The sequence below is a fragment of the Protopterus annectens genome, chromosome 13.part0 (assembly GCF_019279795.1).
Source record: "Protopterus annectens isolate FY-2018-M chromosome 13.part0, PAN1.0, whole genome shotgun sequence".
Classification (NCBI taxonomy): domain Eukaryota; kingdom Metazoa; phylum Chordata; order Ceratodontiformes; family Protopteridae; genus Protopterus; species Protopterus annectens.
Window position 1 is genome coordinate 1,206,052,588 of NC_056747.1, and position 22,885 is coordinate 1,206,075,472.

Genomic DNA, 22,885 nt, shown 5'->3' on the forward strand with positions numbered 1-22,885 from the left:
TGCCTACTTGTGTGCTTAGCATTAGTGCTTACCTGCACCCGATCTGCCATTCATGCATCCTTGTCTGTACTTTAAGTGTGAACTGCATGATAGCAGAATAATTGGATCCCAGTCTATCGCTAAGGCTGGGAAAAGCACAGCAGACTATGTCCAAACTGTGTCTTCCTTCTATATTTGTTCCAGAAGGCAAGAATGCTTTGTCACTCCACAGTAATGTGACAGCAATAATCTTTTTTATAGCATCAAAATCTAAATTGTATGTAAAATTACTACAGAGCTTTTTTTTTTTTTTACTTACAATTTAGATTTTGATGCTATAAAAAAGATTAGGAATTGGCATATTTTCTTAATTAATGACAACTATAGGGAAGTGCAGGGAACATGACCATAATGAATACATAGGAAAGATAGGCTTGTTTAAAAACTGTGATTGAAAGTCAGAGACAATATAACAATGGACAGGGGGAGATGTTTAGATGTGGGAACTGTAATTATTGTAATTTTATCTTGGAAGGTTAACATTTTTTTTGTAAAAGATTATGGTACGATTGCCCCTTTCACATATACCTTTTGTTTCAGTAAAGCAGGGATTTATACTGTGCAATGCCAATTGTGCCCCTGTTTCTAAGTGGGCAAAAAGTACAGTTGTGTACACCTACCATAAATGTAGATGTTCGAGTGTCTTCACTGTTGCAGTCATAACTGTAGGGTGATCCTGCTGGCAGGCAGCCCGAGGTTGGCCAGAATCCCAAAGTCTGGGTCCGGCGTCGGCTGTTCCAGCAAGCACCCTGACGTCAGAACGCAGGGATATAAAGCTGACAGCCGACGCCATCTTCTCCAGTCTTTCTTGCCCCAGATGTCAGAAGTCCCCCAAAATAACCAAAAGGTGTCCAAAAAGGAAACACAAATACACCACAAAAGAAGAGGAAGATAAGAGGGGATTGGTGGGAGGGAAACACTGACTGCAACAGTGAAGACACTCGAACATCTACATTTATGGTAGGTGTACACAACTGTACTATGTTCTTCGTGTTTCACTGTTGCAGTCATAACTGTAGGGTGGAATCCCAAAGCTGTGATGAGGGAGGAGGTTATGCAGAAGGGGCAGCCAGAAGACCCTGCAAGACAGCAGAGGCAAAACCTGCCCTAGACTTAGAATACAAAGGGAGATTATAGTGCTTAGTGAAAGTATGCACTGAACTCCAAGTGGCAGCTTCCAAAATGTCCTTGGTAGGAACTCCTCTGAGAAAAGCTGCTGAAGTGGCAGCTGCTCTAGTAGAATGACTTCTAACAGTACCTGGAATTTGTTTCCCAAAGTGAGAGTAACAAAACCTTATCCCATGAGCTATCCATTTGGAAATAGTTTGTTTAGAGATAGCCTTGCCTAGAGAACTAGAGGCATAAGAGATAAGCAACCGATCAGATTTCCTGAAATGTTTAGTTTTATCCAGGTAAAACCTTAGTTGTCGGTGTACGTCCAATGAATGCAAAATCCTTTCCCCTTTGTTTTGAGGGTTTGGAAAGAAAGTAGGAAGGTGAATAGTCTGATTTAAAGCCACTTTAGAAATCACCTTAGGCATAAATGTAGGATTGGTCCTCAAGGCAACTCTGTCTTGGTGGAAAATAAGGTATGGTTCCACAGCCATGAGAGCTTGCAACTCAGAAACCCTTCTGGCAGAAGTCAAAGCTAATAAAATAGCTGTCTTCCAGGAAAGGAACTTGATATCCGAAGCAGCCGCAGGCTCAAAGGGGGGTAAAAGTTAGTTTTTCCAAAACATAATTAAGGTCCCAAGCAGGAACAGGAGGAGTTCTGGGAGGTCTTAAATTCTTAGCCCCACTCAAGAATAGTCTCACCAGCTGGTGAGAAAAAATGGGGGGATCAGTGTTGTAATGAGCTGAGATAGCAGAAGCATGGATTTTAATGGAGGAAAAGGAGAGGCCTTTAAGAAAAAGGTCTGAGAGGTAAAGTAGAATGGAAGAAATGTCAGGCAAAAGAGGGTTAGAACCTCGGTCCCGCATCCAAATACAAAATCTTTTCCATTTAGAAGCATAGGATTTTCTAGTGCTAGGACGCCTAGCTTCTAAGAGAACATCCAAAACTTGTTTGGGAAAAGCAGAAGGAGTCAAAGGCCCTTGTAAAGCCAAGCTGCCAGGCAAAGAGTCTTGATTTGAGAGTGAAACATCTGACCCTGATGCTAGGACAGAAGAGAAGGAAACAGAGGCAGAATCCATGGAGGTTCCAAGAACAGGTGTCTTAAAGTTGGATACCAAAACTGCCGAGGCCAATTTGGAGCTATCAAAATGAAAATCTTGGGTTTGTCCTGTTTTATTTTCAGTAATACCCGAGGCAGAAGAGGAAGAGGAGGGAAGGCATATCCCGAAAGATTCCTCCAGCTGAAAGACAGGGCATCCACTTTCCAAGCTGCTTTGTGGAAGGACCTGGTGCAAAAGAGAGGCAGCTGATGGTTGAGATGAGATGCAAACAGATCTATCTGAGGGACTCCCCAAGCTGCTGTAATCCTGCTGAATATGTTGGGGTCCAGCATCCATTCGTGAGGATCCAAAAGATTTCTGCTTAGGCTGTCTGCTAAGAGATTCTGTTTTCCTGGAATGAATTGAGCTTGAAGATGCAGATTTAGATTTAGAGCTGTGTCCTATAGGCTCATGGCTAGTCTGCAAAGGGGGGTAGGAGTGAGAGCCCCCTTGCTTGTTTATGTACCACATGACTGTGGTATTGTCTGTGCGAATCAGAAGATGGCCTGGTTGCAAAAGACTCTGGAAGGCTAGAAGAGCATTTTGGACTGCCAACATTTCCTACAAGTTGATGTGCCAGGTAAGATCCTTCTTTGTCCAGTAGCCCTGCTGGCAATTGTTTAGGTAATGAGCTCCCCAAGCATAATCCGAGGCGTCTGTGGTTATGATCTGAGCAGGATGAGGTAGACAAAAGGGATTCCCTTCGTTTGAAGCACAAGCCCTGGACCACCAAAGGAACTCCTTTTGGAGGCAGGGAATCAGAGGTATCATAGTTTCCAGGCTGTGGTAATGCTGCGACCATACACTCTTTAGGTACCACTGAGGTTTTCTCATATGAAGCCTTGCATTTGGAATCAACAGGATGCAAGCAGCCATGTAGCCCAAAGCCTGCAGGAATTTCCTTGCAGTGAGCTGAGTTAAAGTAGCCAAGGTCCTGAAAATTGATGCCAGCTGTACTTGTTTTTCTGGAGTAAGGAAGGCCCTTTGTAAGCTTGTGTTTAGAAGAGAAGGAGAAATTCCCTCAGTCTCTTCTTGGAAGCAGAGTAATCCTGACCTTCCCAATGAAAATGCTCCCTCATCTCATGTAAGGTTTCCCCAAAAGAGAAATCTTCAGGGGGAGAAGCAGAGGGAATAGAGTCCTCTGCATCAGAATCCTCATAAGGAGGAAAAGAATAATCCTGGTCAGAGGAAGAGACAGAAGACACAGAAGCCTGATCAGAAGAATCATAAGGAATATCCTGTCTAAGCCTTTTTTCTGGAGGAGGGTGAGAACTCCTAATCATTGTAAGTAAATCTTCAGCCATCCAAAGTAATTGCTTCTGGGACTTGGGAGCTGTATCTGAGGAAGCTTGTGAAGAAACCCTTGGTTTAACAGGAGTCTTTGACTTTGCCTTTGTCTTTGTAGAAATAGTGATATTAGAAGGCCTGAAAACCCCCTCAGAAGCCGGTACCTGCACAGCCGTTCTGGACCCATCTGAAGGAGCGACGTCCGAAGGTCCTGCAGCAGTTAAAATACTAGGCCTAGAAGGCTCCCCATGGGAGTCCGTGTTGGCCATCGGTTCCGAAGTGGCAGACAGGGGCTGCAAAAGCGCCTCACTAACGACCGCCTTACCCGAAGCTGGCTCCGGCTGCAAAATATCATGTTTGGACCTTGGAGGCCTATCCTTGTCTTTGCGTTTCTTCTGAATTCCGGTTGTCGGTAAAGTATCCGACGACATCCTATAATTGAATCGTCTACCGAAATAATTCAAGGCCCAATCGTACCTACGCTTGATAGTGCGAGAATTAAACCTGGCACAGAACCGACAGCAAGAAATGTCGTGGTCAGGGCCTAAGCAAGGTAAACAGTAAGAGTGAGTATGAGGTATTTGTTTCCCATACGATATACAATTATTAACTTTTTCTGACATCGGAGGAGCAAGAAAAAAGTTTCCCCAACGGGGTACTTAGCTTGAGAAGAGAAGTAGAAAACTTTGGACCGAAGACAATCAAAGCACGTTGTCTGAAAACGCCAACCAACGACTTGCGAGCTGCTTTCAACCGCACGGCAAGAAAGACTGGAGAAGATGGCGTCAGCTGTCAGCTTTATATCCCTGCATTCTGACGTCAGGGTGCTTGCTGGAAGAGCCGACGCCAGACCCAGACTTTGGGATTCTGGCCGACCTCGGGCTGCCTGCCGGCAGGATCACCCTACAGTTATGACTGCAACAGTGAAACACGAAGAACATCAGTTCAACCCCTGAAAGCAAGAACTTACAGACATGTTTGATGTAAAAAAAAAAAAAAAAAACACAAAGATGAACATAATGCTCTTTATAAGCACCTCAAAATACACCAAGAAAATAAGTTCAAGTTTTACATGATTGACCATGTGTCTATCGACAACAGAGGGAGCCATTAAATGAATTGCTTGAGTTAAAAGAATTAAAGTGGCAACTTTTACTTAATGCAATGGTAGGTAGTGGTCTTAATGTCATGGTGTCAACTTCCAGCATGTTGAAGCTTAAATCTATGTTTTACTTGTGAGCAGAGACTGACTTATGTATCATTCTTTGTCAATTGATTTAATGTCATGGTAATACTTTGAGGTAATTGTGATGTCCCTCCTCTGGGCCAGTAATCAAGAAGCCTGAATCCTCAACACAGACACCGGTGAGGGACGTTCACTTGGAACGAAAATAGACACACACAGTATTTCCAAGATGCAGCTCTCTGCACCAAGCACAATTTCCCTTAAGAGAACCCAGGGAACACACACACAGTCCGGGGGCTGGGTTTCCCTCTCTCTCCAGGCTCCCAATAAAATTCCCCACCAGCACAGCTGTAGAGTTGAGTCCTCAGTTTAGTGTTCTAAACCAAGTCCTCCTCCACCTTCTCTGTGTTACCAGTACTCTGTGCCCCTGCTCCACACAAACACTCAGATTCGATTCACACACACACACACACACACACAAGAAAGACTGGCACAGATTTACTCACTCTGCCACCCTTTGCCCAGACTTTAAGGTAGTTACACTGCCACCAGCCAGCTGCTCTAAGGCTCTTACAAGGGTACCCAATTATACTGAGCAAAAATAATACTAATACAAATGCTAGTGTCTGGCCAATGCAGCAAGACTTTCAGGAGTGGCCACAGTGTCACCAAATAAATACAAGTACTCTCAATAGGTTAAAATATTCTCTAAAAGACCAGCCACAATGAAAAGTTTAAACATATTTAATAATAAATAATAAAAGAAGATGAAAATACTGAATATCTATTTAAATAAACACCAGAGTTTCAATCACAGGAAATATTGAAAATAACACCAATGGACAGATTCGCACAGATGCAGAAAAACAATACTTAACTAATCTCACTATATTTTCCTGACTTATCTAAATAATTACTACTTCCTGGTTACTTACTAAAGTACGGCAAGATGAAGTGGGTGAGTGGTCTTCCTTCTTTGTCAGGTTTCAAAAACAGACTTCCCTGAAACTTCTGTCTCATCTAGTATTAAAGCATCATTTCAGTGCTGGATTACAAAATGACATTACATACATCTGGTCATCTGACTCTGGTTCCCACACCACCCCCGCCTTACTAGAAACTGAACCAGAATCTAGCACATGGGTATTGAAATACACACAGAGAGCTTTGCTGAGATGTGTTACAGCATCTGGAAGCTATAAAACTATTTCAAAACTTTCATCCTTCCAAGATACCAATTCATTTACCCCTATGGACAATACAGTAGGATTCCTAGTTCTGGTTTTCACAGACACTTCATCTCTGGCTGCAATCAGAACTGTAAGATATAATCTTTATGGCCTAAACCAGGTAATTTAATTTCAGACTATTTTTCAAAGTTAGCCGGACTGAGATTAATCGCTTTCTTCCAGTATCCTCTGTTACAATGTATTCATTTCAACAGTTACAATACAGTCTGACATACAGGTGTATTTCTTTTCTGTCCAGCAGGACTCGCAGTGAAAAAGTTATGTAGTCACCATAATGTTCCATGTTTGTAGTCCATCTCGCCCTTCATTCTTACATATGGGTTCGGAGCAGATCCTCGGCTCCAACTAGGCCAATTACAAAGCTCGAAGTCTCTCAGTTGACTCGTGGCAAGGTAGGTATCCCATAGTGCACTAGTAAGAATCCCCAGATCTTGTTTGCTGCTGTCTAAAAAAGTGATAGAAAGTATTTCCACAAGGAAAAACAAACGTGAAAGGTCTCCACCCTACAGAAGATAAATCTGATCTTGTCTCCAGATCCTCCAAGGATACATGCGAGTGGGTTCGTAAGAATAAAGGGAGAGATGAACTACAAACATGGAACGCTATGGTGAGTACATAACTTCTTTATGTTCTGTAGTCCTATCTCGCCTTCATTCTTACATATGGGACAGCGTCCCTAGCACTTTTTTCTCAGGTGGCTGACAGGAATAAACTCCTAAGAACCGTAGAACCAAAGGAGGCTCTACCCCTAGAGGCCAAATCCAATTTCTAATGAGTAATAATAAAAGTACGAGGGGTAGCCCAAGTTGCTGCTGCACATATACTGTCAATTGGGACCCTGGCTTGAAAAGCAGCAGATGTGGATATAGATCTGGTAGAATGAGCTTTAATTTTGAACAGGAGTTCCTTGCCATTGGAAGAGTAAATAAATGAAACACAATTTGAGACCCAATTTGATAATGTAATCTCAGAAACTGGCATACCTTTTCTTGTCTCAGAAAAAGATACAAACAATTGGTCTGATCTTCTAAGCTCCTTGGTTCTGTGTAGATATAACCTTAACTGTCTGTGAACATCAAGTTGATAAAACTTGTATTCTGCACTGTTTGAATGATTAGGAAAAATGACTGGCAGTTCGATAGTTGATGCACATTAAATTGAGAGCAATCCTTTGGGATGAAGGATGGATTTGTACAAAGGGAAACTCTCTCTCTATGAAAGATCAAGTAAGGAGGTTTGACTGACAGTGCTTGTAACTTACACTCTTCTGGTGGATGTAACAGCTACTAAAAAAATGGTCTTCCATGAAAGGAACTTCAATTCACAAGTATGTGCAGGTTCAAAAGGCGGGGAAGTAAGTTTGGACAGAATGAAATTCAGATTCCAAGGAGATGCAGGTTCCTGAATGGGAGGTCCCAGCAAAGTAGTGCCTTTTAGGAAAGATTTACACAATCTGTGAGCCATAAGATTAGGTTCATGTTGTCCCAAATGAAAATTGGAGATCACTGCCAATTGAACTTTGATGGTAGCAGCAGCTGATCCTTGATGAAAAAGTTCAGTTAGGAATTCTAACACCAAAGGAATGGAGCATGTGTAAGGATCCATGTTTCTATCTTTTCCCCAGATAGAAAATCTTTTCTATTTGCTAGCGTATAATTTTCTTGTAGAAGGCTTGTGGGAAGAAGTGAGGATATGAGTAACTGCAGGTGAGAAATCATGAAGCCTGACTAGGGATGGAAGTGGAGCAGTCACGCTGTCAAGTTGAGCGGGTAGAGGCAGAGGTGGAAGGTGCCGGACATGTGTGTCATAAGGTCTGGTACTGGGTCCAGAGTCCATCGATCGTCCAGAAGGTGAGGCCCAAGAGAGGGGAACCAAATCTGACAAGGTCAGTAAGAAGTGATAAGAATCACTCTGGTTCCCAAGGTCTTTGCTTTCTAGATCCCTTTTGATATCAGCGGAAAGGGAGGGAATGCATAAAGAAGTCCCGGGAGCCAATTGTGAACAAGTCTGTCTCTCGGTGTCTCCCCCGGGGGGGATAATGGAGAAGCAGCTGCTGTATTTGGCATTGATTGGACTGGCAAAGATTGCAGCAAGGCTGTCCCCATTTACGAAAAATCTGTTCCGCGACTTTCTAATTCAGAGACCACTTGTGAGGCATCAAGATTGCCCTGCTGAGCTTGTTGGCTAGCACATTGTTTTTTCCCGGGATAGTCATTGCAACTAGAAATCGCCTACTGCAACTGCCAAACACAAAGAGCATCTCGACATAGGGGGTAGGATCTGGTTCCTTCTTGTTTGCTTACATACCATATCAGTGACATATTGTCTGATTGGATTGCTATCATCCCTAGAGGAAGAAAGTCGTGAAGTGCTTGCCATGCTAGTAGCACTGCTCTCATCTCTAGGACACTGATATGCAAGTGAGCCTTGTGATCTTGCCATGTGCCTTGGACAGTCCTGCCTAGACAATGCCCCCGCCCACCATATCTGGGAGGCATCCGTGGTCACAGTAGCAACGGGTTGGCGAGGAATGAAAGGTGTTTCTATCGTTAGTCAATCGGGCTGAATCCACCAACGAAGGTCCTTTTTGCAAGATTCCGTTATCAGAATAGGATGAGACAAGGGCAGTTGTTGAAGAGAACACTGGAAAATAAGTAGCCATTGAAGGATTCTCATATGTAGTCTGGCTAGTGGAACTAGAGTTATAGTAGAGGCCATGGTTCCTAAAAGTTTCAGCACTGTCTTGGCTTTGACCCTTTGTTGAGGCAGTAGATGGTATATTTGTTGTCTCAGATTTTGTATTCTGTCTGCAGGAAGACGACAAGCCATCAGGGCGACTGTCTCCATTTCTGTGCCTATAAAAGTCACATATAGAGAGGGTGACAAAGCAGACTTTTCCCAATTTATCGTAATCCCTAGCTGAGTGTAGAGCTGGATGGTTGAATCCCTGGCTTGTAGAAGTAGGTGCCTGGTGGTGGAGGTCAGTCATCCAGGTACGGAAAAACTTGGAATCCAAGACATCTCAAGTGAGCTGTCACTACCGCCATGCGTTTGGTGAACACCTTGGGGGCTGTGTTGAGACCAAAGGGCAGAGCACGAAATTGATAATGACTGGCTCCCAGCTGGAAGAGTAAATGACTCCTTGACGCTCTGTCCAATTTTATGTGCTAGTACGCATCTTGGAGGTCTATGTAGCACATCCAATTGTCTTTCCCTAACAGAGGGAGTATAGACTGCAGTGTTACCATTCTAACTTGGACTTCTTCACTGATTCGTTTAATTTGTTGAGGTCCAAAATGGGACTACAGTCCCCTGTTCGTTTTGGCACTAAAAAGAATCAGGAGTAAGTTCTGAATCCTATCTGGTCTGTGGGGATGGTTTAGATGACTCTTTTGAAGCAGCTTTGGAACTTCTATGGTTGCTTGAGCCCTGTGATTGGGTGGAACGTCTGGGATTTTTTTGGTGGTGTGGGGTGGGGTGGGAAACAGAAGGGTATGGAGTATCCTCTGGTAATTAGTCTTTGTACCCACTTGTCTTGGGTGATGTGCCAGGCGCCTGGATACAAAGATAAGCGACCCCGACTGGATCCAGAGAAGTGCAGTCAGGCCCCACTTCAGCAGAGCTAATAGGGATGTCTACAAAAAGAATCGCAGCCACCATGCCTCTAAGGTCATGTCTACCATTAATTCCTCCTCCTCTGCCGCTGGAGGAATCGCCCTGTGTATTCGGGAAAAATGATTTCTTGAACCACATTTTCTCGTCTCTCTGACCTTTAGAGTCTGGTCTAGAAGGAACAGAAAAACATACTCTCACGGCAGAGAGAGTTTTCCCCTCCTGCTCGCACCTGGTGAGTGTATCTTTTACCTTTGGTCCCAACAGAGAGGAACCATCAAAGGGGGTGTTGGTAAAAGTAGATTTGAAGGGCTCTGCAAAGTTACATAAATGCATCCAGGAGTGTCTCCTAAGAGAAACTCCTGAACCTGCTGGCCTACTCGCTCCATCTGCTGCATAGGATATAAGCCTCATGGAGGAGTTAACAATGGAGTTTAAGGTGGACAACTGAGCAGTAACCTTCTCAGGGACTGCTTCAGCTAATGTACCTTGGAGAGCATCTCCTAGCTCCTTCAGGAGATCTCTTTGAAGCCTAGTAAGATGGGTGAGGTAATTCAGCGATCTGAGTGCAAATGCCACTGAAAAGAAGATATGCTTCCCATACCTATCCATCATTCGAGACTCCTTGTTCGGTGGATGGACAGATGAAGAAGTCTCCACTAGTTCCTTCTTTGTGGCTGCCGCCACCACCACCATGGCATCTGCAGTCGTACCTTTAGTCAGAAAGTCTTTCTCTTTGGGGGCTGAAAGAAATTTGTTGGGCCTTCTGGGGACTGGTTCCATGGCATCAGGAGTTTCCCAAACCTTCCGACTAACTAGGTCCAAGAGCTCATCGAAAGGTGGAGAGACACACAAGAGGCTGAAGGTTGAGACCCAAAAGCCTTCAGGTACACTGACTCCTCATCAGAACGGGTGACAGTGGGCCAGCCGCCTCTCTGTTTCAGGATCTCTAAGCTATCTACAAAGGAGATATCATTAGAGGATGAACTAGGGGACCCTTCTGACTCCTCGAAGTCAGTGTCAGACATGATGGACTTATCAGGGGAATCTACATGCTTCCTCTTGCAAGTTCTCTTCCGAGGGGGCTCCCCAGAAAGGCATTCTGGGGAGGTCTCAGAAGACAGGGGGCCACCCAACGGGGGCTCCTGAGGCTATGGGTCTCTGCTGCCAAGAGAGAGAGATGGTGCTGAGACAGAGGTCAGAGCTTGAGGGGGAAGTGCATCGGTACCATTGTGCGGAGCTGAAGACCTAGACAGCACACTCCTCATCATCTCGAATGCAGATTTCTTTGGCACCGAAGACAGTCCCGGTTCCGAGGAAATGGAAAAGGCGACTGACTCCGAGACGGATGTAGGATCCAAGCTCAGCCTAGCCGCCGCACCGAGAGGTAGGCTCAGAACTGAAGAAGTCTGGGTCCAAGCGTCCCTGTCAGGGTCGACTGGTGAGCTTCGGCTTCTAGACACCAAGGACGGTGCCGAAGGTGTCGGGAGTGGAACTTGGCTCTGAGACAGACACGAGAGGTGCTGGAACCGAGGGTTCCACAACAAATGACAATAACAGCTGTGGCTCTGAAGGACCAACATGGCTCAGAGGAGGAACGGCAAAAGGGAGTATGGCTTTAGACAGCTCCAGAACCGAATGGGTCGGAGCAGGCAACAAATTAGCTAGCGCCGATGACTTCAAGAGTCTGAGCACTACTCTCTCTCTACATCCTCTTCAGAAAGACTCTTGGGAGGATCTGGAAGATAAGGTAGGTGACCTAGATCTCTGGAAAATGGGAGATCTGAGAGTTGGGGAGACCGGCAATAACTCTCTAGATAGGCTCCGAGGTAAATGTTCAGTAGTTGGCTCCAAAAAACTTGGGGCCGACACTGGAGTGCCGATATCGATAACCTCGACCGGCTCCGAGGACAGTGGAGCCAAAGAGGTAGAGAGTTTTCCTCCTGGGGTAAGTGAGGGTAGGCAGAGGGAGGGGGTGGGGAGGAGAGCCACTGTGAGTTCTTACCATGAGGGGGTGGCTTAGAACTTTTAGTTATGTACTTACCATAACGATAGATGTATGTGATCCATCTCGCCTACATTCATAACTGATCGGCTCCGTCTTGGCCGATACACTAGCACGAAGTCTCTCATTGGCTGGGCCAACCCCCTTATCCCAGGATGCACCATGCCCAAATCCCCAGATCTTGTTTGCCCCACAACAACTCACTCACATGTGCCACTCCGACTGTACGATAGTATTTCCTCCAGATCCAACAGGTAGGGGGAAGGAGGGCGGGTACGTAAGAATGTAGGCGAGATGGATCACATACATCTATCGTTATGGTAAGTACATAACTAAAAGATGTAATGCGATCCTATCTCGCCTACATTCATAACTGATGGGACAGCGTCCCTAGCACCTAGATCCTGGGAGGCTCACTGGAAAACACTCCTGAGCACTGTGGAACCAAAGGACGCCCGAACTCTAGAGGCCACATCCAATTTGTAATGAGAAATAAAAGTATGTGGAGAAGCCCAAGTGGCCGCTGCACATATCTCATCCACCGACAGTCTGACGTGGAAGGCCGCTGAAGTTGCCATAGCCCTAGTAAATGCGCTCTAACTGGAAATGGAAGGTCCCCTCCTGTTGATGCATAAATAAATGAAACACAATCCCTAATCCACCTAGCAACAGTGGTCTTAGTTACTGCTTTGTCAATCCTGTTATCTGCAAAGGCCACAAACAACTGGTCTGATTTCCTCTGCTGCTGTGTCCTATCCAAGTAAAACCTCAGTTGTCTATGCACATCCAACTGATGAAGTCTGTATTCTGCCTTGTTGGAAAATTCTGGAAAGAAAACTGGTAGCGCTATAGATTGCTGCAGACAAAGAGCAGAAGAAATCTTTGGAAGAAATGATGAGTTTAGTCTTAGAGATACTCTATCCTTGTGAAAGATTAGATAAGGGGGCTTAACAGAGAGGGCTTGAAGCTCCGAAACTCTTCTGGCTGAAGTAATAGCTACCAAGAAGGCAGTCTTCCAAGATCAGAACTTTTGCTCACAAGTGGCCGCCGGCTCAAAGGGATGAGACGTCAAGGCTCCTAAAACTACTTTCAAATCCCATGGCAAAACAGGCTGCGACACCGGGGGGCAAAGCAACCAAGCTCCCTTAAGAAAGGCCTTACACAACTTATGACTCATGAGTGAAGGCTCAAAGGCAACATGATAATTAGAAATCGCTGCCAATTGGACTTTAACCGTGGAGACAGCGAAACCCTGTCCAAAAAGAGTTGCCAAAAAATATAATACTGCCGACACCGGGGCTGTCAGAGGGTCAAGGTTGTGCCGCTGGGCCCAAATGGTAAACCTTTTCCATTTATTAGAATATATCTCCTTAGTGGAAGCTCTGTGAGAAGAAGACAGAATCCGGACCACCTCAGGCGAAAGGATATGCTGTTTGACTAAGGTCGGAGGTGGAGCAGCCAAGCCGTTAGCTTGAGAGCTCGCAGTGATGGATGGGCCTGACCTGACTGAAGAGTCAGGAGGTCTGGGACTGGGTCCAGAATCCAAGGATCCTTCACTGCATACTTCCGAAGGAAAGGAAACCAAACTTGGTGGGGCCAGTCAAAATCATGTTGCTTCCCAAGCAGATTGCCTTCTGAATCACCTTTGGCAGTAGTGGGACCGGAGGGAAGGCGTAGAGCAGACCGGAGGGCCAATTGTGGACTTGAGCGTCCCTGGGTGACTCCCCCTGGGGGGGAATCAGGGAGAAGAAATTGTTGCACTTTGCATTCCAGGGGCTGGCGAAAAGGTCGCAACAGGGAACCCCCCCACTTGGAGAAGATCCGAGCCGCTACTCGGTCGTTCAGGGACCACTCGTGAGGCATCAGAATAACGCTGCTCAGCCTGTCTGCTATCACACTGGACTTCTCCGGAATGTGCGTTGCCACTAGAAATCTCTGGGAAGCAATCACCCAGTTCCAAACTCTCATGGCTTCTCTGCAAAGAGGATAAGACCTGGTTCCTCCCTGCTTGTTCAGGTACCATACTACCGCCATATTGTCCGAGAAGATTGCGATGGTACACTTGGGAAGAGAGCTGTGAAGTGCCTGCAACGCTAGAAGCACTGCCCTCATTTCTAGAACATTGATATGCAAGTGGGTTTTGTGATCCTGCCACGTGCCTTGAACCGTCCTGTCCAGATAATGCCCCCCCACCCTATCTGGGAGGCATCCGTGGTCACTGTGGCAATTGGGGAGGGGGGCAGAAGAGTTGCCCCTGGTTCAGGTTGGAGGAGAGGAGTCATCAACGAAGATCTCACCGGCAGGTTTCCGTGATGAGAATCGGGTAGGACAAGGGCAGATCTTGGTACGACCACTGGGTCGACAGGAGCCATTGGAGAATTTGCATGTGCAATCTTGCCAGAGGGACCAGAAGAATGGTAGCCGCCATCGACCCTAAAAGCTGAAGGACCATCCTGGCTGGGGCTTTCCTTCGGGGTAGTAAGGCTAGGACTTGGTCCTGTAGTATCTTTATCCTCTTTGTTGGAAGGAATGCTCACATCTCGACAGAGTCTAGCTCTGAGCCTATAAAGGCAACACGCTGTGATGGCAGCAATACAGACTTTTCCCAGTTGAATGTAATTCCTAATAGATGTCCCAACTCGAAGGTAGCACTCACGGCTTGAATGAGAAGATGCCTGGTGGGGGCGGTGAGGAGCCAGTCGTCTAGATACGGAAACACCTGGAATCCCAGATGTCTCAGGTGAGCCGTCACCACTGCCAGACATTTGGTAAACACCCTGGGGGCTGTGGTGAGACCAAAGGGCAGGGCTCGGAACTGGAAGTGACTGGCTCCTAGGCAGAAGCATAAATGTATCTGGACGCCCTGTTTATCTTGATGTGATAACAGGCGTCCTTGAGATCGATGGAGCACATCCATACTCCTTTTTCCAGCAATGGGAAAATGGATTGCAACGTGACCATCCGGAACTTGGACTTCTTTACGAAGCGGTTCAGGTGGCTGAGGTCCAGAATGGGTCTCAAGTCCCCTGTTCTTTTCGGCACCTTAAATAACTTTGAGTAAGTTCCTAATCTGGTCTGGTCTGCGGGGACTGGCTGGATGACTCCCTTTCCGAGCAGCTTTGTGACCTCTATGGCTGCTTGATCCCGTTGACTGGGTGGCACGTCCGGGATTTTCCTTGATGGTGGAGGGGGACGGATAAAGGGAATGGTGTAACCTCCGATGATGATACGTAGCACCCACTGATCCTGAGTGATGGAACCCCAGGCCCTTGGATGCATCGAGAATCGACCCCCGACTGGCTCAGGAGACGCACAGTCGGGAAGTCCCTCAGGGACGCTGGAAGGAGGAACCACGAAAGGATTCACGGTCTCCTGAGTTGCGGGGGCCTCCGCCGCCTCTGGGGCGACGTCTTTCAGAATAATCCCCCCCCCCAGACATACTTACGGTAACACACTCAAAACACACAAGGAGGGAAGGTGGGGAAGAGCTCTAACTTAAACGCTCTACGAGAGATAGGGCAAAGGCCCTCTAACTCAACATGCCTAGCCCACCAAACAGAAGGGATTACCACAACAATTCAAAAAGACAAACACAGTCAATCACAATTTAACTAACAACCAGATAGCTATTAAAATAGCTGTTTGAGTATAAATTCTAAAGCTAACTGCCAAAAAGCGACCAAAAGGCCAAAAAAGAAGGGTACTTAGCCACAGCCAAGTCGGGACCACGTCGTTACTCTAGGAGCGGCAAACGAGATCTGGGGGTTTGGGCATGGTGCATCCTGGGATAAGGGGGTTGGCCCAGCCAATGTGAGACTTTGTGCTAGTGTATCGGCCGGGTCGGAGACGATTCTTGGCTCCGAGCCCATCAGTTATGAATGTAGGCGAGATAGGATCGCATTACATCTCCCTATTTTTGAAGTGGAGGAAGTCCACTGTTTAGATCTCTGCATTCCATGTGACTGCTGTCTGGGGGGTCTGCTTCCATGGGGTCTGGGCTGAACTGACCTGGTAGGAGCAGGAAAGGACCAGTGCTTGGAAGGGCAATGCCTGCTGAACCTGGGTGGCTGGACCTGTAAGACATAATTAACTGTCTGCATAGATTTAGCTTTTTCTTCCATGTTTAAGACCTCTTCTGCCTTAGTGCCAAATAAGTTGCCTTTGTGCAAGGGTACATCCAACAATTTAGATTTAACATGGTCTGGCAAGGGCTGTTCCTTAACCCATGCATGCCTTCTAAGGACAGAACCGGTGACTGCTGCCCTGCAAGAAGCTTCTAGGGTGTCAAAACCACAGTGCAAGGTGTGTTTAGTTACTTGACTTGCAGAATGCATTAACTCTTGTAACTCTTTAGATTCTGCACAAGCAGGAAAGGAAGACACTTTGTTTGAGGAGTTCCAGGGTATGTTGCTGACATTTTAGCATATGGAGCTGGCAATTTAGTGCTCTGATAGCAAGAGTAGCAGAGGTGTATACTTTTTTACCCTATCTGTCTAGTGCTCGGGAATTCCTATCTGAGGGGATGGGATTTTTAGCAGAGGCTGCTTTAATTCCTTTAGGCCCTTGAGAAATTACCTCAGGGTCAGCAGCAGGATTTTTAAAAAGAAATTTGTGCGAGTCAGGGACTCTATAATACCTGTCTGATTTTCTGGGTGCAGGAGGGAGGGTGTCAGGAGTCAAACTGGATTCCAGGAGAACATCCACCACAAAATCCAGGACTGGGGGAATGGCCAGGGATCTGTGCTGTGGAAGATCTAAAAATTCCCTGAGTCTCTTTTCAGACTGAGGGTAGTCCTGACATACCCATTGGAAATGCTCCCTTAAGGTATGAAGGGTTTCCCCAAAGGAAAAGTCCTCGGGGGGGGGGGTCCCCTGCATCAGAAACCTCATAGGCAGAGAGAGTTGCATGTCTTCATATTTAGATGCATCAGAGTCATCAGACTCCTTTTCAGACAAAACTACTGGGGACAGATCTCTCTTTCTTTTGGAAGGGGTAGCTTGGCTTCCCCTAATCAGCATGATAAGGTCTTCCACCATTTTTAAGCATTTGAGACTTAGGCAAGGAAGCAGGTGCCTGAGATTGGGTCATCAGTTTCTTGAGTGTGGTTCGCACCCTGGGCCTTAGAACCTCGGTAGTTTTCGAAAGAAAGGTAGACGTGAAAGAAGTCGGTTTGTGTCGAGAATTGGTAGTGCGAAGTACTTCCTCGGAAGCCGGTGCCTGCTCAGTGGCTCCGGACCCATCCAAGGGAGAGACAACCACAGGATCTTTAGTCGAAGAAGAGTTTTGGGGCATACCAGACTCCGAAAGTCCACAGAAGCGGGCATCAGGGGTTGCAAAAGTGCCTCACTGAGGACCAGAGAACTGACGACTAGCTTAAAGCAAGCGTCATTGGTAGGCTTGGACCTGTGCGGTCTGTCTCTGTTTTTTCAGAGGATCTGCTGTCAGATGGCTTACTGAAGCCATATCGGAATTTGAGGACTGTAAGCAAAAATATCTAGCTACAATAAGGGCCCGACAACGTATAGTTCTGGCATTGAACAAAGCACAAAAGTGACAGCAGGGGATGTTGTGGTCTGGGCCTAAGCATGTGATGCAGTAAGAATGAAAGTCTTGGTGTGGTATTTGCTTTCCACAGGTGAGACAATTGCTAAATTTTTCTGACATCGGTTAGTGACAGAAAAAGGATCCCCAACAGGGTACTTGGCTTTAGAAGACTTCAGCTTCAATTTGGAGGGCAAAACTCAGGTAGTGGCCAACCGGCATTCGTGCGAACTGCTTCGGCTTCGGGCTCTGTGGCAAGAAAGACTGATGTAATGGCATTGGCTGCCTTACTTTATACTACCGATGACCTGACATTAGCCCTGAAGCAGAAATACTAAGCCTCTGGTATTCGGGCAGGCCGAGGGCTACCCTGGCAGGGATAACCCAAATGTGATGATTGTAACAGTGAAACACGAAGAACATCAGGAGAATCAGCCTGGCTTTCTTTATTAGTTTCTGGCTCAAGAGTCTTATGGGGATTCTCTGTTCCCCCTTATACAACCTCTTACCATACTCCCTCAGTGGGGCCTAACCAGGCAGGAAGAGGCAGAGAAAGATCTTGGATCAGACACTTTCTGTGTTTCTACCAAAAGTCCTCAAGTCTCTTGACCCAGTGCTGTGAAGGAGCGAGAAACTCAGACAGAGGCTGAAAATGCTCTCATGCCAAAGCTGGCAGCACTGCAGGCACAGTGGAGTGCATACACAGTAAGAGTTGCAACATCGAGTCCAATACTGGCTTTCATACTTGCAGCTGCACTCAGGTACTCTATACTGAGATTACAGAACCAAGCTCTGCCAAAAACGGTGTTAATACAGTACCAAAACTGAGCCTAAACACCAAGCAAACTTCTGGTGCCTTGGATGTTGATGCGCTGAGTCCTAAAGGTTCAAAGACCAAAAATTCAGACCTCAGTATCAGTGTTAAAAAGATCAGCACCTCAGTCAGGTTGGAGCCATCAACCTTGAAGGCAATGTCTGAGGAGACATTTCCAGCAGTGTTGATGGTGGTACAGATAAACTAGGAAAAAAACAGTGCTAGAATTAGTGACACCAGGGTGCAAAGCAGCTTTGAAGAAATCAGCACTAGCACAAGGGTCATGGAGGAGGCCCTTATCCCTGTTCAGCCCAGAACAAAAGGAAGAAAGGATGATACCCACCTCCAACTGATTCTGTCGCACTCCCTTTCAGAGCTTCACACAATCTCGATCCAGGGTAAAAGACCAGTAGGAGAAAATAATTCAAACTGACATGACAGAAGTGGGGCTAGAAAGCGATCACCTCAATCTTATCCTGGAGAATTCCAATCCAACAGGAACCAGAGTGTGGTCTTATATAACATGTACAGCCAACATACCTCTCAACTGTACAGATATTCGCAGAATGTCCAGATTTTTGCCTCATTTTTGATCTGTTCCTCATAAAATTTATGATTTTCTGTCAAATCACTGGGATGATCTGAAGATTGAAGTCACTAAATAATGATATACATTTGTGTTTAAGACTTCATATCCTTCAGAAAAATGCATGGTAAGACAAATCCTGTTATTCTAGCAACTTTCTAAGTTTATAAGAGCAATATTTAAAATCTGTACCTATTTTGGACCTTTTTCCCCCATTCTGTCAGGCCTTGTCCAGATTTTTTGGGACAAGAGGTATGACAGCCAGTCTGGAAGAACACTTCTCTGCAGAAGATTATCTATTATGCTTTTGTGTGTGTAAAATCATTGCCCAATACCTAGCATATCATTTTGTGGGTGGGGTTATAAAGGAAAACTGTGTAAGTACTGAAACTAATAAATAAAAAACAACAATCTTCACTTTTTTTTTGCAAATCAACTTGCAGCTTTAACAAATGGATTGCAACTAGAAACTAAGTTTTACTAAGAAACAAAGATGCTTCAGAATGTGACTGATGAACTTTAAAGTGATGAGTGGCAAATACAAAATGGAAAATGAAGGCAGAGAACAGTGCATTATGCATTATGGATAAAGGAAGGAGCTGAATCTTGGGATGCTCAGATCACTGCTGAGCAGAGTAAAAGCTCCATCTTCAGTCCTAGTCATGAAGACCTGTTTCGACCACTACCCAAGGCCATAAGGCTAGATGAAACAAATTTAGTTCACAAACCAGAACTGACGAGCAAAATGTAACAAACAGCAAACAAAAAGATTTCACAGGCAAGAACATAAACAACAGTTCTAGCTACATTTAAAAGTAGCAGAGCATTTCGACAACCACACTATTACAAGTCAAAACTTACAAAATGTGGTTGTGTCACTATGTGATAAATACAGCAATATTCCAGCAGACTGGAATTCTTCAGTACAAACCAGTAACTGGCTGGCACTGTGTGCGCTCATTAGTTTATTCTATAAACAGGAGCTACTTGTACAGTCAATGTTGCCATGAACTGCTGTGACATTTTGCTTTAAAAGCACAGCAACAAAAAAGATGCAACTTCAAAATGATTTGGCAGTCACATGATTAGTCTTGTCAAACAATGTTACTGTTGCCTTTTGATTATAGTAAGGTTCCAAAAATTCAATAAGAGCAGATGCAATCACAGCCAGGGCTGAACATGAATGGCTGCCTCTGCTGACTGTGTATACCTGCTCTTATAGTTTGCATTAATGGTGTTGCACTTGTAACAAAAGTGAAGGCCACAGGACATTAAGGTCTACAGCCTGATCAGAAAAATCATTTTCATACGGTTTCTAAACAGAGAGCGGAATTAATTTCTGAAACAGGAAATGTGATTAGCACCTTCCATTCAGAAACATTTTTCTGTCCATTGCATTTTTATTCATTAAAAAAATGTTTTTATGCACATGACAAAGCACTGTCTGGATATTATGACTCAGAGAGGACTCTGGCAAGCAAAACATGACTATCTTCACAGTCTTGCACAACTGCTGAAAGAACAGGTTTTACTGAATTTTCTGTAAAGTATATTGTTATCTTAAGTCATATGACATGTGTACATATTTTTCTATTTACATACTTTCAGGTGAAGCATATCCTGTCAGTGATTTCAAGTCAGGATTAGTAACATGCCCTTATTATAAATAACCTTCGGCATAGAATCTTAGAAACCTAGATCTGTATATAAAACACAAGGCACTTACCAATGAAAAACATGCCTTGGCTCATATTCCTCAAGACTGAAAGCCTGTAAGCACATTGTTCAAATCTTATAGTAGCCATTCATTGTAGAGAAAAAGAGTCAGATGGGATGCTTATTAAGCTTGTAATAAGCTCTATCCAGCACCAAAGTTGCAGAGGACAGCTACAACGAATGTAACATGTCACATGAGACCTATTGTGCTCTTCAGTCATTATAACTGAGCTAGTTAAAACTCTGTTAGGAGACCAACTATTCACACATGCCAAAACTCTACAAAACCAGGAGGTGATGCTGACAGGCTTAATCAAGCTATTTGTAAAAACTACACAGTCAAATTTTTGTTACATGATGAGCACAAATGAGAGATTACTGGGGAAATGTATAGTTTACAGTCTAGACCAGAACAAATTAATGAACTGGTGTCCTATGAAACGTAAATGCAGCCTGCAGTCTGTCTCCTTTGTTGAATCCAACTTATCCAAGAGACAACAACGTTATCAGGGATACCTCTCTCAATGGTAAAATGATATGACTTCCTTAATTCTGTTTTCACTGTTTGCCTGTTTACCCTGTCAACCTTTATTCAGTAAAATTTATAAAGTGTGACAAGTGGGAAAAAATGAACTGGAAGCAAAACAGAAACACACAGTCTCATATAGCAACATGTATACTCTATGTGTAACTGCAGACCACCACTGGAAGTTTTGAATTTCCATTCTTCAATCCATCCATTTTCTAATCTGATTGTCCTGGTGAGGGTTACAATGGTGGCAAGTAAACTAAGCCTGACTAGGTATCCTTATACATACTGACAGTCTCCATCTCATCCTGTGGAATCCTCATGTTCTCAGGCAAGCTGACATACAACCCCTCGAGAATGCTGAGGGTTTGCTTGGGCGCCTCCTTCCAGTGGGCAATACATGGTACACGTCCCCATGGGATGTGTCCAGGGGCATCCTCACAATCAAGCAGAATAAAAAAAACCTGCATTCTCCCTTTATAACAAAGGGCTTTTTAGAAATAAAATGTGTACAATGTACCCCTTAAAGTGTGACACTTGAGAGTTATGTTTGCCTGTAACATGGCAGCCCACTTGAAGTTTTCTGTTTTAATATACAGTTCAAATAACTCTTACAGTTGTAACATGTACAGCTTAACATTATACACCAACACCAATATAAAATGCCTGCAGTACATTTCCTTAATTTTCAAAGTTCCAAACATTACAGCTAAAAATTAGCCTATAAATATGCTATGTTCACCCAGTAAAGGGCATTATAAATCTGTGAAGGAATTAAAATGCATACATTCTTAAATGAACATTTTTTTATCTCCTTTTTTTCAGCAGCCAGAGGCAAGGTCTACTGTCTATCAGAGAAGGCTTGCCATATTTGCAGTCATATAACTAAGATGATACATAATTTTATGTTGGCTGACACAAACTCTAAAATGTTTTCCCAGCTGGCTTTAAAATAAGTTCTTTCAAATTTAAAATGAGAGACTTCTTAAGCAAGAATATCATGAGGGAGCAAAGTTCAAAATGGCGATGTTACGCCAGTCTTCAATGTTCTATGTATACAAAACTATCAAACATTTTTTTCTTTAAATAAGTCAGTGTCAGTGGCCCAGCAGCTTAAAGATTTGCCTTTGAAATTTGGATGATTAAAAGGTTGAGGGTTCTGTTCTCCACAACAGTTAATTGGATTCATGTCCCAGTACTAACACTACAGTGTAGCATTTGGTGAGGGTGGGGCCAGGATGATGCACTCCTGAGATGATATCCTTCAGATGAGCAATAGCTTGAAGTCCAATACGCTTCTCTTGGTGGTATCTTAGAGGAATGTTAAAGATCCTATAGCATTTACTGAAAAGAACAAATGAATTTCAGTGTTCCAACCTAACTTGCCTTCAGCATGCATAAATAATACAACTCTCCCTCAAAATAGGGCAGAGACCTAGTGAATGTAAATTGTTTAAAAGTAATCAAGAAAAACATCTATCTTAGTTGTTTTGCAATGAGTGATGTTCACATTAACCTAGAAACATCAGTGTAACTAATCCCATGACAAATAAAGTATATTATGTGATAAAATGAATTGGCATCCTGAAAAGTCACAAATGTTTAAATAAATGCCCGATGAATCAGAATTACAGGAAAAAAAGAAAATGAATAACTGTAAATATTTATCATCAATCAATGTAAATTAAAACAATAAAACACACAATGTGCTGCTTCAGTGTAGAACAATATAAACAATGTAAACTATCAGAGATGTAGCAAGGGTGGGCAGGGGGTAGCCACACCGGCTGAAGGTGTCAATCGAGTGCAACTGGCAAAGGACGGCTAGGTGTTAGTGCAGACCGACAATCTCTGAATGCAAATATAATGCCTTTGCAGTCTGCATCTGAACAATTCCGATGCTGCATGTGTGATATTCAGACATTCAAACTTCAGGCAAGCTACTTATCACATTAGCAGTAAATGGTCTGCTAAGGAATACAAGGTGAAAGGTGCCCTTTTTTTCATTCACCTCCACAAGTAAGTTTGAGGAGTACAGTTTTCTTTAATACTTGCTTCACAACTTAAAAGTTGATTGGGGGGGCACCAAACACCAGTTCAGCTAG